At 34.0% G+C, this 12,377-nt stretch overlaps 1 long non-coding RNA gene across 5 annotated transcripts in view; it reads right to left on the bottom strand.

The window, feature by feature from the left end:
* Positions 1 to 1,460: 1,460 nt before the first annotated feature.
* Positions 1,461 to 12,377, bottom strand: part of LOC141460404 (uncharacterized) — a 326,313-nt gene continuing 315,396 nt past the window's right edge. For all 5 annotated transcript variants that reach the window (XR_012461978.1, XR_012461979.1, XR_012461980.1 and 2 more), the window contains 4 exons: positions 4,251 to 8,017; positions 3,194 to 3,365; positions 2,642 to 2,887; positions 1,461 to 1,666 (listed from right to left, as the gene is read on the bottom strand). This is a non-coding gene — a long non-coding RNA (uncharacterized lncRNA). The remainder of the gene's footprint in view (positions 1,667 to 2,641; positions 2,888 to 3,193; positions 3,366 to 4,250; positions 8,018 to 12,377) is intronic.

Raw genomic sequence — 12,377 nt, 5'->3', positions numbered from 1 at the left:
ATAAACCATTTTGTAGTTTAACTCAGCATCAACTAAAACAAGACCCAATAATTAGACTACTTAGGGTGCGTTCCACTTGGCGACCACAACGACCAAAACATACTTTCAGGCGTTCCACTTGGCGACCGCGGTCGTTGTGGTCGTGGCGAAAACGTCACTAATGACGTCACTATTTTCGCCATCTATAGAGCTGGGTCGAAGTGGGCGTTCAGAAATATGGCGCAATTTTTGAAACAAAATATGGCGACCGAAAAAATTATCTCATGTAAATGAAAGTATTGTTTTCTGTAAATAATAGAATGTGTTTCTCGAAAGTCTCCAAAAAATAAATAAATAAATAATTACTTATCCCTTTACATACTAAATCACTGAATAACACAAAATCATTTACCTGAAATAACTTTTAAATTCTTCATCTGAATAAAGATCAATTACACTGATAGCTAATAATACGTGGCCTAAGTTTTCGCTTTTTATCATTGCGATTTTATAAAATTGCATTCCACTCTTCATCGGAACTAGATAAAGAACTTTCTAAAGCATTATTAATAAATATCCAACTGTTGCCACAAAAGACATTTTAATTTTATTTAAACGTAAATTTTATAAATACTCCACTAAAATGTAATATAAAAAATTGAATTATATATATTCTTTTAATATAAGTCAACTTTACCAATAATTAATAAAGTTTATTATAACTGCTTATAAACGGGGTTAAAATTAAAAAATAACCTCTTCAAGCTTCTAACTTATTTTCGAGGCCGCCATTTATGTAATGTTTACATAAACGGTTAAAACGCCCACAGTCCGTTCCACTTGGGTTTTCGATCGCAACGCTCGCAAGCAAGTGGAACGGGCAAAATCGCGGTCGTGGGCGTGGTCGTTGTGGTCGCTTAGTGGAACGCACCCTTAGTCGAGTGAGACTAAACTCGGTATGGACAAATAGAAATGGCAAACTCTTTAATTTTTAACCAGATAATATTGATAAGGATAACTTTCCAAAGATAGCAGTGATTATGAAAGACGCGGCCGTTAATATATTTATTTTCCAATATTTATAATTATTTTTGCCTCTATTATTACATCTTTCCAACCAGTATAATTTTATGTTAAAATTACCAAAGATATCGAAGAAATTAAATAGTGATAAAAATGGTACTTTTTTTTTTTAGAAGTCAATTGTAATTTAAAACAACTAAGATCAATATAAGTTTAGGTATAACATCTTTATAAAATAAATGCAGTAGTACTTCTAAAAAAAAAAATGGTGAAAATAATAATAAAATGACAAAAAGCAATACAGTTTTATTTACTACTTTATAAAATATAATTACAAAATATAAAACATTTATAATTAAATAGATCAATATAATGATCAATTACAAGAGATAAAAAGATAATTCATAAACAATTTTCTACTTAAAACAGTTTTTAAAAATGAATCTATTTTAAAAATCTTTATTTTTTTTTTAAGTAATTGAATTTGTACTTAATGATCAGTTAACTTTAAAATTATTCTTATAAGTAAACAGCTGATACAATACTTACGATATTCAAGAAAAATCTTTTGAGTAATTTGAGTATTTCCATACTATTATAACCTGCCGTTTTTTTTTTAATTTTCAGACTCATAAAACTACAATTATTACGATCTGATTCTTCCCTTAAACAAGCAGTAAGAGTATATATTAATAAAGAATAATAATAAATAAATAAATAAAATTATCATTACATTAATGATGATACTATTTATTAAAAATTAATAAATAAAAATGAAAATTGCTTTTTCAATGCTTAGAACAAAAAGATTACTAGAAACAGTAAAAATTTAAGTGTTTACTTAAAAAAAAAGAATCTCTAGATGAAGTTTTCAAATTCGCTTCAATAATCATTGAAAATTTCAAAATTTAAAAGAGAAAAGAAAATTCTAACAATGACATTTATAAATACTTTTACATCAAGAAATCATTTATTATAAAATCATAAAATTCAATTTTTTTTTAAAAAAGAGTAAAATTATTGTACTATTTAACTTTTCAGTTTTATAATAATATTAATTAAAACATTATTTAAAAATTCTCTCGATAATACAAAAAAAAAAAAAAAAATAAATGTAAACAAAATGTGACAATCTGAATTTTTCTTTTTTAATAAAAGAAAAACTTTTTTAAATTTTTGAAAATTTATTTATCTTTATTAAGGTGTCTTAAAAATGTAATTAATAAATTTTTTATTAAAAATAGTAATTAATTATTAAAAATATTTTGTAATATCTTTATGTTTCTTAATACTGTTTTCCTTTTTCTTTTTAATTTTAATTAATTTTAGTCTAAGACAGTGAAAAGTTTTTTAATGTATGCCAAAAGAAAAGTGAATGATGAAATGTTTGAAAAAATAGTGTTTAATTTAGCGTGTTAGTTATAGCGATTTTAAGAAAAGAAAAGAAGCAGATTAATGTATCATATTTAGAAATATTAAGAGTTATTCATAAAATTTCAAAAAAAAAAAAAAAAATATCATTTAAAAAAAATAATATTAATAAATGTAAAAAAATCTTTGTTTACTTTATTCATAAAGTTTGTTTATTTCTTAGAGCACCCCAAAATTTCCCTGTCATTCATAAAATTAATTTACTTACTGCTCATCACTTTTTAGGTTCGAACTCATTAGATATTCATTGAACTCCATTAAAGAAATTCCCAAGAATTCACATCAATTCTAAACACTCTTGCGATCTAGCCGAAGTCTGGAGAACTACTCAAATAGAAGAGTGGCAGCGTACGGTAAGGTAGTTAACTACCTTGCCGCTAGAGCGCTCTTAACTGCAGTTGTAGCCGCTTGCTTAACGGTAGGAATTGTCCAGATTTTAATGTGGCTGCCAATTCTGTAAAGTTTCCATTAGTTGTATTTTTTTTATTATTATTTTAAAATTCAAAGTGTATAATTTTTTTTTTTTGAGAGAGAGAGATTTAGCCATTTACTAAGTACAAAAAGTTAATAATTATGGAAATTAGCATCAATAATTAAGTAAAGAATACGCAAAAGAAAAATTTGTAATGCTGAAATTAAAACGAAAAAAATGAAGTTTACCAAAGAAAGAATTTTCAGCTCGAAGAATAGAATAATCAAAGAAATTAAAAGAAATTCTGACATAATTATTTAGAAGCATTAAACGAATAGATCAAACTACCTGGGATACAGCTTCACAAGAATGTGAGGTAGACTTCCTAAATTCGTTATATTTTTCTCGAATACAGAAATGCATTGCGAATCATCTCAGAAGTGCTGCTGGATGTAAAGAAGGGTTTTCAAGAGTAACTAATGAGCTGGCGAATGGCTGGAACGGCCGAGGGACGAAAGCACTGGAAGAACAGAACAAAAAAAAATCATTGATACACTAAAGAATAAATAAATGTGGAACTATTTTTGTATGCAATTTTGTTACTGAGACTTGGTGGATGATATAATTAAGTTACCTGTCTAAAACAATCCAAAATGAAATGTTGGACACACGTCACCAAGGTAGTACGAAACATTTTAGTTTAATTTAGTTTAAACCATAAGTAGAAATTAATTTATAGCGAAAATGCATTTAAATCCCATTTTCCAGTTAACCTCCATGAGCTGGGCACAGTCGGTCAGCAGTAGAGGAATGCTAGTAAACAATGGAGACCTGTAGAGCACCACTGAACTACATAAATCTGGTACTTTTAAGAGTTGTGAGCGTTTCTTTTAGTCACCGTGTACTTCTACTATACAGCAAGAATAGTACATGTGATGTCACACTGTTCTTTAAGTGAATAAAGAATGACGTTAGCGATGTGTTACTGTTATTTGCCGAAGTTGGTAAAAGGTGCCCCCAGGAAAGTGAAAACACAGTCGGTGGTAAGAAGTGTGGTCGTCAAAAAAGAAATATAATTGACTAAAATCTACGCTGGTGATTTCTAGTTAACATAACGTTCCGCGCAGCCCATTTCTATCGCAGCTCTAACAATAAGTGCACACTATTGTAATAGTGTGTAAAAAGTTACTCGTGCCCGGACTATTGTTTAACAAATCTGTAGGACAGCTGTTCGGATCAATAGGTATATAACTTTATTTAATATGACCATTGCCTAGCACGTCATTTAATACGTCATTAGAGAGGATTGTCACACATGCACGCCATCCTAATCTACTTAATAAATGACAATGATTTGCCTAAAACTCGTGGTAAGAAATAAAAAGGCATTCATTAGTTCACATACCTGTTAAAAACGTAGGTTTATCCTTAATTCAGCTAAATCACCACAAGATTAACCTTACTAGCACCACTAATACGTAATTCAAACTAGCTGTTTTGTCAACGCTTGTTTGAAACATGGAAGGTTATCATCACTAAGCACGTGGATATATGAATACGAGATAAATGTTGTCAGTGTTGCCATCATGTGAACTTGTACGATTATTTTGAAATTTGAAAAAAATTAACCAAAAATATCAAATTTAATTTTTCCTGACAGAGAAAAAAAAAGATAAATCAATCTTGTTGATATGTAACATAAAAATAGACAATCAGAGCTCAAGTCCAAGATTGTTTGCAATAAAAGTTCCAAAATACAAAAATATGAAATTAATATTAATCTTTTGTAGGTTCTGATAAATTCAGCCCCCTCCCAAAAATAAATTATTGGCAATCTCAGCCATTTTTACTTATTTTCGCCAAACTTTTGCTAGGTACTAGAGGTCCTCTTCAGCGCTGTGAAATCTCAGACAAACAATTAAACAGATTATTTTCATGATTATTAAATAATTAGCATAAGACAAGCCAGAAGATGTTCAAGTCTCCTAATACTAGTTACATAAAGTCATAAAGAATTGGGTGTACTGGTGACAGGAATGCTCTCTGTCCAGGAGAGTGGCCGTGAGAGAGAGAGATAGAGAGACAGAGAGTCTCTGCAGGTGTATTGCGGCACGCGCCTCCATCACCGGTCCCGGAGCGGCCCCGCTATCTTATGAATATAACCTCTGCGCACTCCAGCACAGCTTTTAATTCTCCTCGTTTCACTGCATACCTCACTATTTCTTGCCTACTGACCCTCCTTACTTCAGGTAGGTACGTCCTACCTGTTCTATATTCAGTTTATTTTTCCACCTTCTTTAATATTAGACATCAGTACAATGATACTGCTGAAAGTGAGTGCACTTAATTTTGTTTTTATATATTTTTTTTACTCTAATTAAATTTTTTGTCAACTAAAAAACCACGGAAAAAAAATATTACTTTACCGAAATTTAGGGACGTTTTTAAAACTTACAATTTTTACTAAAAAAAGAAGTTAATTTCTACATATTACATATTCACTTTAAAGGTATGAGTTTAAGACCCGTGGAATGTGTACAAAGGGTTGTTCTTGGCTGAAGCCAGAGAATGACGTCAGATAACTGTTTTTTTCTCATTTTAGAAGATCTAACCACCTAGATTATATAGAAAGAAGGATGAAATTGACAGGCAAATGTGTTGAATCTGGCATAAAGAGTACGCGCGAACTCAAATCAGATCTGTAAGCAGTTCAGAGTATTGGTGATGAGCTAGAATTTTACCTGTGGGTTCGCTAAATCCAAACGTGTTGCCCACATCAAACTATCTCTGCAGATCCTAAAAATACATTGAGGTGATTGTTTCTGAGTGGGTGGTACCAGAGTAATTGTCATTTATGTTGCTAGACAGGGATTACCCGCAGGAACGTCAAGCTCCCTGAAGAAATGACTAGATCACTTCCCCCTCACCCCACCTACGGGGACCATCATCCAAACTCATTTGCAACCCACCCACCCAGAGAACGTGAACATCTTATCCCGAAATGAAATTCCAGTTTTGTCTAAGAATCAAATTTATTCCATTAATATAGAATACATATCACTTTAATCAGATATTTGATCTGTTATCCAAATGATTGAATTTATAATCTTGGATCGAACCATTAAGGTTGTTAGACTCCGATATTAGGGAGTCTGTAATCATCTATACATTCTTCCTGCGTCTAACGTTAAATATTCATTAATATAGTGAACATAACGGTAAAACGCATGTGCTTTTGTTTTTATTCATTTTTCTGTATAAAGCTACATACAAATACAAATTAGATATGTAAACGTTACGTCTCACTGATTTATATACACATCGTTGGAAGACACTAGTACAGTTAATTTAGAGCAGGCTGTGCGTATATCTTGACACATTGTAAGGAAATGGACTCAATCTTCTACATTATTTAATTATATAATCAGATGGTGTCTTATTACCGCAATATGTTCAAACAAAAATATGGCGTGAACACAACACTTCCTGTTTCCGCAGTTAATGTAATTTAATTCAAGATCGTAAGCCTAGTCCCGAAGAATGGTCCAGCTCTTTCCGTCTGATGCTGGCACCTTTTCTAGGCTCAAAGCAATCGATGGCTTCCGTTGCAAATCCAGAACTAGAAAACTATTTGAAGATATGCATAATCGTGAGCATACTTAGTGAGCTTATATTTGTTTTTATGCTCACGAATTCTGCCTCATCGTCAGCCTTTGGAAGAGTGACTTATTGAAGAAAAGGGTTTGGATGACGCTTTCGCTGGATTCGTATAATGACACAGTGCTAGTTCCAGACATGTCATGGAGATCCTCAGGCAGCGACCTTGTAATTCTGTTTCTTAATTTTAGTATAGTACCGTTTTTGTACCTATGTGACCCAGGTGATATGGTTACAGAAAAAGAAAGGAAAGTTAGGGACTGGAAACAAGGGATAAGATAGGAAAGCTATGGAATGGAAGAAAGGGATGAGATATGAAAGTTAAGGAATGGAAGAAAGAGACAAGATAAGAAAGCTAGGAACTGGAAGCAAGGGATGAGATATGAAAGCTAGGGACTGGAAGAAATGGATGAAATAAGAAAGCTAGGGATTGGAAGCAAGGGATAAGATAAAAAAGCTAGGGACTGGAAGATAGGGTGAGGTAAGAAAGTTAAGGAATGGAAGAAAGGGATAAGATAAGAAAGCTAGGGACTGGAAGCAAGGGATAAGATAGAAAAGCTATGGAATGGAAGAAAGGGATGAGATATGAAAGCTAGGGACTGGAAGCAAGGGATAAGATAGAAAAGCTAGGGACTGGAAGAAAGGATGAGGTAAGAAAGTTAAGGAATGGAAGAAAGGGATAAGATAAGAAAGCTAGGGACTGGAAGCAAGGGATAAGATAGGAAAGATAGGAAATGGAAGCAAGATATGAGATATGAAAGCTAGGGACTGGAAGCAAGATAAGAGATAGGAAAGCTAAGGACTGGAAGCAAGGGTGAGGTTGAGAAAAGGTCATGAGCAGCAAAGAAATTAGGTCAAAGGTTGCCCCCCCCCTTTAGCCATCATTTACACCCAGCAGAAGACACTGGAAATCACTTCACTTGCATCAATTATAAGACATAATATCACAAAATCTCTTGTCCCCGATTTACATTTTGAGATAACGAATAAACTGCTTCCCTCTTTCCCGCTTCCAAGTTTGATCACTTTTTCGGGAACAATGTTTTCAAAAAAACACTTTCGAGATCCAGAACAAGCAATCTATTGACTTTTTTTTTTCTCTGGGAAATGGTTATTTATTCCCTTTATTCCTGGAGACTACTTTGCGATAGACCTACTCAAAGCAGGTGTCTTTATCTTCACGTAAAGTTGAGTTATATAATTGTTTTTTCTTACATTTCTTCAAGTGTGGGAGTAAACAAAGCACATGTGCTGATGATTTTACAGCCTCTCTCTCTGCCTTACTTACGACTGCGGTTCTTCAGCATTTGACACCTGTTATCAAATGGAAGCCACACGAATTCCCAACTTGTTTTTTGTTTTTTTAATTAAAAAAACAAAAAAAAAATCTCTGAACATTATTATACTAGTTTGGAAATCGTCTTAGATTTAATTAAATTCAGAATCTTGTCGTCGCATCATTGTCCAAAATTATACTGCGCATCTTATAGTTTAGGACCAGTTCTGTTTTCTGTTCTGCAAAAAAGAAAATAGAGTTCACATTATTAACAAGTTTATTGAAGACATTCAAATGAATGGTTGCACAAAAATAAATTGATGCAATTTTGGATAGTCCAAGATAATATGGGAACCTTATTTTTTGGTGTGTTAAAAAAAAAAAAAAAAAAAAATTATTACATTTCTTGATGACTTAAATGGGGTATTTTCTTTTTTGTCTTGGGGCCTCTCTTTCTGAATAAGATAGCTTGACCCCCACCCCCCCAAAATACTCAAACGTCATCAATACTACATTTTATACATAAGTATCATTTTGTTTTTTTCAAGATTTGAAAGTCTGGAAGCTGTTATCCAAACTGATTGAAACTCGCCACCATCAAGTAGTACATGTAAATTATCCTGATTAAATAGAAGTCCTTAGGAGCTCTTCTGTGCTCTGTCACAACTAACTTTGTTCCAAAAAGTAGCCTCATAAAATTCATATCAATCCAAAGTAGAGAGAGAGAGAGAGTGAGAGAGAGAGAGAGAGAGAGTCTCATTTCACTGGGGACCTCCAAAGACGCTTCAAATGTTTATTTTTTTAATTTAACTGGCCAGATATTAGCGGTGAAACTTGTTCCAATCTAAATGGTTTATTATTTTTGTCCCATCTTCCGGTAAAAGGAAAAAATAAGAAGAAGAAGTTGTTGATTAAAGATGTCTCCAAACATTTACATATTACTTTTTTGAATTTTTATTTGATTATAAACTTTCATTTATTAGAGATTAATTCTTCCATCTTTTTTCATTTTTTAGTTATATACTTCCTTCTTTCCATATAAATCTGCTCTCATAATTTAGCCATATAATTAAGAAGGTTCCGGTCCAAATAACGCAGTAAACAAGGAATGTTGGACGTGTTTGTGTAGCACAAATTTTGGCGTTTATTTGTGCTACAATCAGCGCGTTGGCGCTATAAGAGTTCTAAAAGAAAGATTTTGAGCTAGAGGATTTATATAAGATTGCAGGTTGAATGGAGTTTTCTGTATCTGGTATTTTCAGCGACTTGTGCGACAAAAGGAATGTTAAGGTCAGGTTGGAGGACATAAAATGGAGCGTTTACAATACAGTTACAATACATGTCTCGAGTTACGACGTTTCGTGGTTACGACTCCCATTTACAGTACAGTACTTAGAAAAGCCCACGAACTACCGTACGTGTTTTGGTGTGCAGTACTGTACAGTAGTATGAAAAGCCCGCGAACTACTGTACTTGTTTTGGTGTGCAGCAGCCACGGTACCGAGGAAGACGGCGTCACCAGCATCCCAGTACGCCATTAACATCGTTGTCACGATCACTTTTTGCCCTTCATTATGGCTCCCAAACGTAAGGCAGACTCTTCTGATGGCAGTGCATCGAAGAAAAGGAAGGCCATCACCATGGAAGTGAAATTAGATATCGTAAAGTACACTACTGTTTTTTATTACTGTTTCAGTTCATTATTGAACGTACTGTACAGTATTTTATATGTGTTTTTTGATAATTATGTAGGGTACTGTGTTAGGATAGGCTAAGTGCTTACAGTACTGTATATGGTACAGTTAACGTCGAAAAAACGGTTTACGACGCCGCGTAGGGACGGATCAACGTCGTAAGTCGAGAATACCTGTAGTTCGAAGTATTTTAGATTGAAGGGACTGAATCCTTTGAAGATTTGGAGCGTTTGAGAATTTGGAGTATAGATTAGTCTTTTCTTGCCCAGAGAGAGTTTTGAACTATCGTCTGAGAGTCTTTTAAGTAGTCCATAGCGTCTGTTTAGTTCTGTTCTTTTTAGTATAGTGTGGGGGTTCCAAGAAAGTCTTAAGTCTAAGTAAAGGCTAAGTTAGCGGGCAACGTTTACAAAGTTCTTAATAGAATTTTCATGGAAACTTGAAGCAAAGTAATTTTGTCTGTATTTTTCCGGCAAGGAAATATCAAATTCAGGGCTTTCTGCGATTTTTCGGTTTCAAGATACTGTACTCGAAACTAAACTTCCGTTAGGTATTCCTAATAGGAAATCTGCACAGTTTTCTTTTTTTACGAAAAGCGTTTCATCCCCCATTGGTTTTACCAGTAATTGTTAGAACTTATGTGCACAAAACAAGTACAAAAATAAGTAAAGAAAATGTAAAAGAGAAATTATGTAAGTGAAGAGATTGAAAAGATAACTATGATAATTGTTAATACAGACTATAAATGGTACACGCCATGAACTTGAGACGGTCAAAGTTCATGGCGACGTGCTTAGAGAGGTTGTTAACTGTTCGCGCGCCCTTGACATGGCTGAACCCCAGAAGAGAATGAAGAGAGACTCCCTTCCCAGCCCCCAGAGGACAGAGGTCACCAGTTTTGAGCCCCCCCAGAGTGCGTTAGTAGCTTGGTTATATGTCATCAACATTAAAGTGCGGTGTTCCCTTTGTATGTATTATGGTTAGTTCCAACAATTACCATCCAGTCTGGGAATGTGTGTTTATCGTCATTATTTTTACTATCCAGTTCGGATCTTTTCTGCTATATTCTTTTATTTATTTTCTCCCGACGGACAGATGAGTGATTTGGATGCTGGGCAGGTAGTATCATCTCCATAGTTTTGTTTGCATTTAATTGGGAAATAATTCTGGTATAAAAAGTACTGTCACACCAGTTGTCCTGTTTGATTTAATTTTTCTTCCCAGTAGAATTACAATAATAATGCCTCACTTACTCTATGGCTCCTACTATCCTGGAAGGACTTAGAGCCGCTTCAATCAATCGCTGCCATCCTTGGCAGCTTTATAACCAGCCTGGTGAAGTCCATCTGGCTATCTGTAAAACAAACTTTTGGGAAATCGTACTTCTGGGTGTCCTTGCACTTCATTCTGCTTTTTTTTGACCAAGGAGATGGTTTGTTAGACGCTTCAGTTCTCCAGTACTTCCTATCCACTACTCAATAGATGCTCCTGAGCGACTCCGTCTCCAAAATATTCAATAACCATTCGTTTCTATGGCCGAAATGAGGCCTAGTATATAAGAAAATTTTGCTAAGCTGTCACCGCACGAGCAACTAACTACCTTCCGGCTAAAGCAGGGATAAAGGGAAGACCTTTCTGAAGTAGAAGAAACCACACATATTCCTTGCAACTTTAAGGATGACTTCCGAAGTTTCTCTTTGAAATCAAAAAGTAAGAGGAAACTAGGTCCTCAGTGTGAACTAGATTACAGTACAGTAGTTGCGTATTTTTTCAGGCGGGCTTTACGTCTAGCTACCAATTAGGTGTCCTGGACGGAGGCGACTAGCAAATATACTTTACTATAAATTTCTCATATTAAACATTAAATAAAATCCAAGGCCTAGACTAGTACCGCAATACATCTTAGCTTTGCGGGTCTAGCCTATATCCGCCTAACATACTTTACTATAAATTTCTCATATTAACCATTAAATAAAATCCAAGGCCTAGACTAGTACCGCAATACATCTTAGCTTTGCGGGTCTAGCCTATAACCGCCTAACATACTTTACTATAAATTTCTCATATTAACCATTAAATAAAATCCAAGGCCTAGACTAGTACCACAATACATCTTAACTTTGCGGGTCTAGCCTCTAACCGCCTAACATACTTTAAATTTCTCATATTAACCATTAAATAAAATCCAAGGCCTAGACTAGTACCGCAATACATCATAGCTTTACAGGTCTAGCCCCTAAACGCAAGACAGGAAATGGGAATCCATTTCCACACAAAAGACTGGCCTGCAATGAAAACGTTTCCAAATTTTAAAGACCAGAAGTTTCATGAAGTTTCACTTCATACAGAATTATTTCTAGTAGTTTTAAAAGTGGAAATACAATAAGAACACGGTAAAAAACTGTACAAGAATGCCGAAGTACGATTCGAAGACTTGGAAGGCACCAACAATAAGACTACCAGTCACTCACTATTAGCTATCTTATTGTTAGGGTTATTATATTCTTAGGGTAATTTTATAGGGATTACTGACCTGTTAATGATGTCACCTGCCTAGTCTGCCCGGAGGGACTTCGTCAACTTTGTAACATTTAAATAAATATAGGAAAGGATGGGGGTAGAGAGGGAGGAAGTCAAAATCTAAATAACATGGCAACCGAGATAGAGTTTTAGAATGGATGGTTATAACCTGAACAACAGTTTACCTCACTACTGCTGTTATACACAAATCTAACAGCTGAGCGATTATAAAACAGCTGACCGACTGTTATTGTCTTCATCCTTGTCTCCTGGTAGAAGGCGACGTACTGTATTTTTTTTATCTTGATTACAGTTAAAATGTATCGCCTATTAATTTTATTAAAACAAAAAAGAAACTGATAATGATGACGATTTTATTCAATTTATT

This window comes from Rhodnius prolixus, unplaced genomic scaffold, assembly GCF_049639745.1.
Source record: "Rhodnius prolixus isolate KJV_2025 unplaced genomic scaffold, Rpr scaffold_6, whole genome shotgun sequence".
Classification (NCBI taxonomy): Eukaryota; Metazoa; Arthropoda; class Insecta; order Hemiptera; family Reduviidae; genus Rhodnius; species Rhodnius prolixus.
The sequence above is the reverse complement of the archived record's forward strand: the minus strand, read 5'-3'. Positions and strand labels throughout refer to the sequence as shown.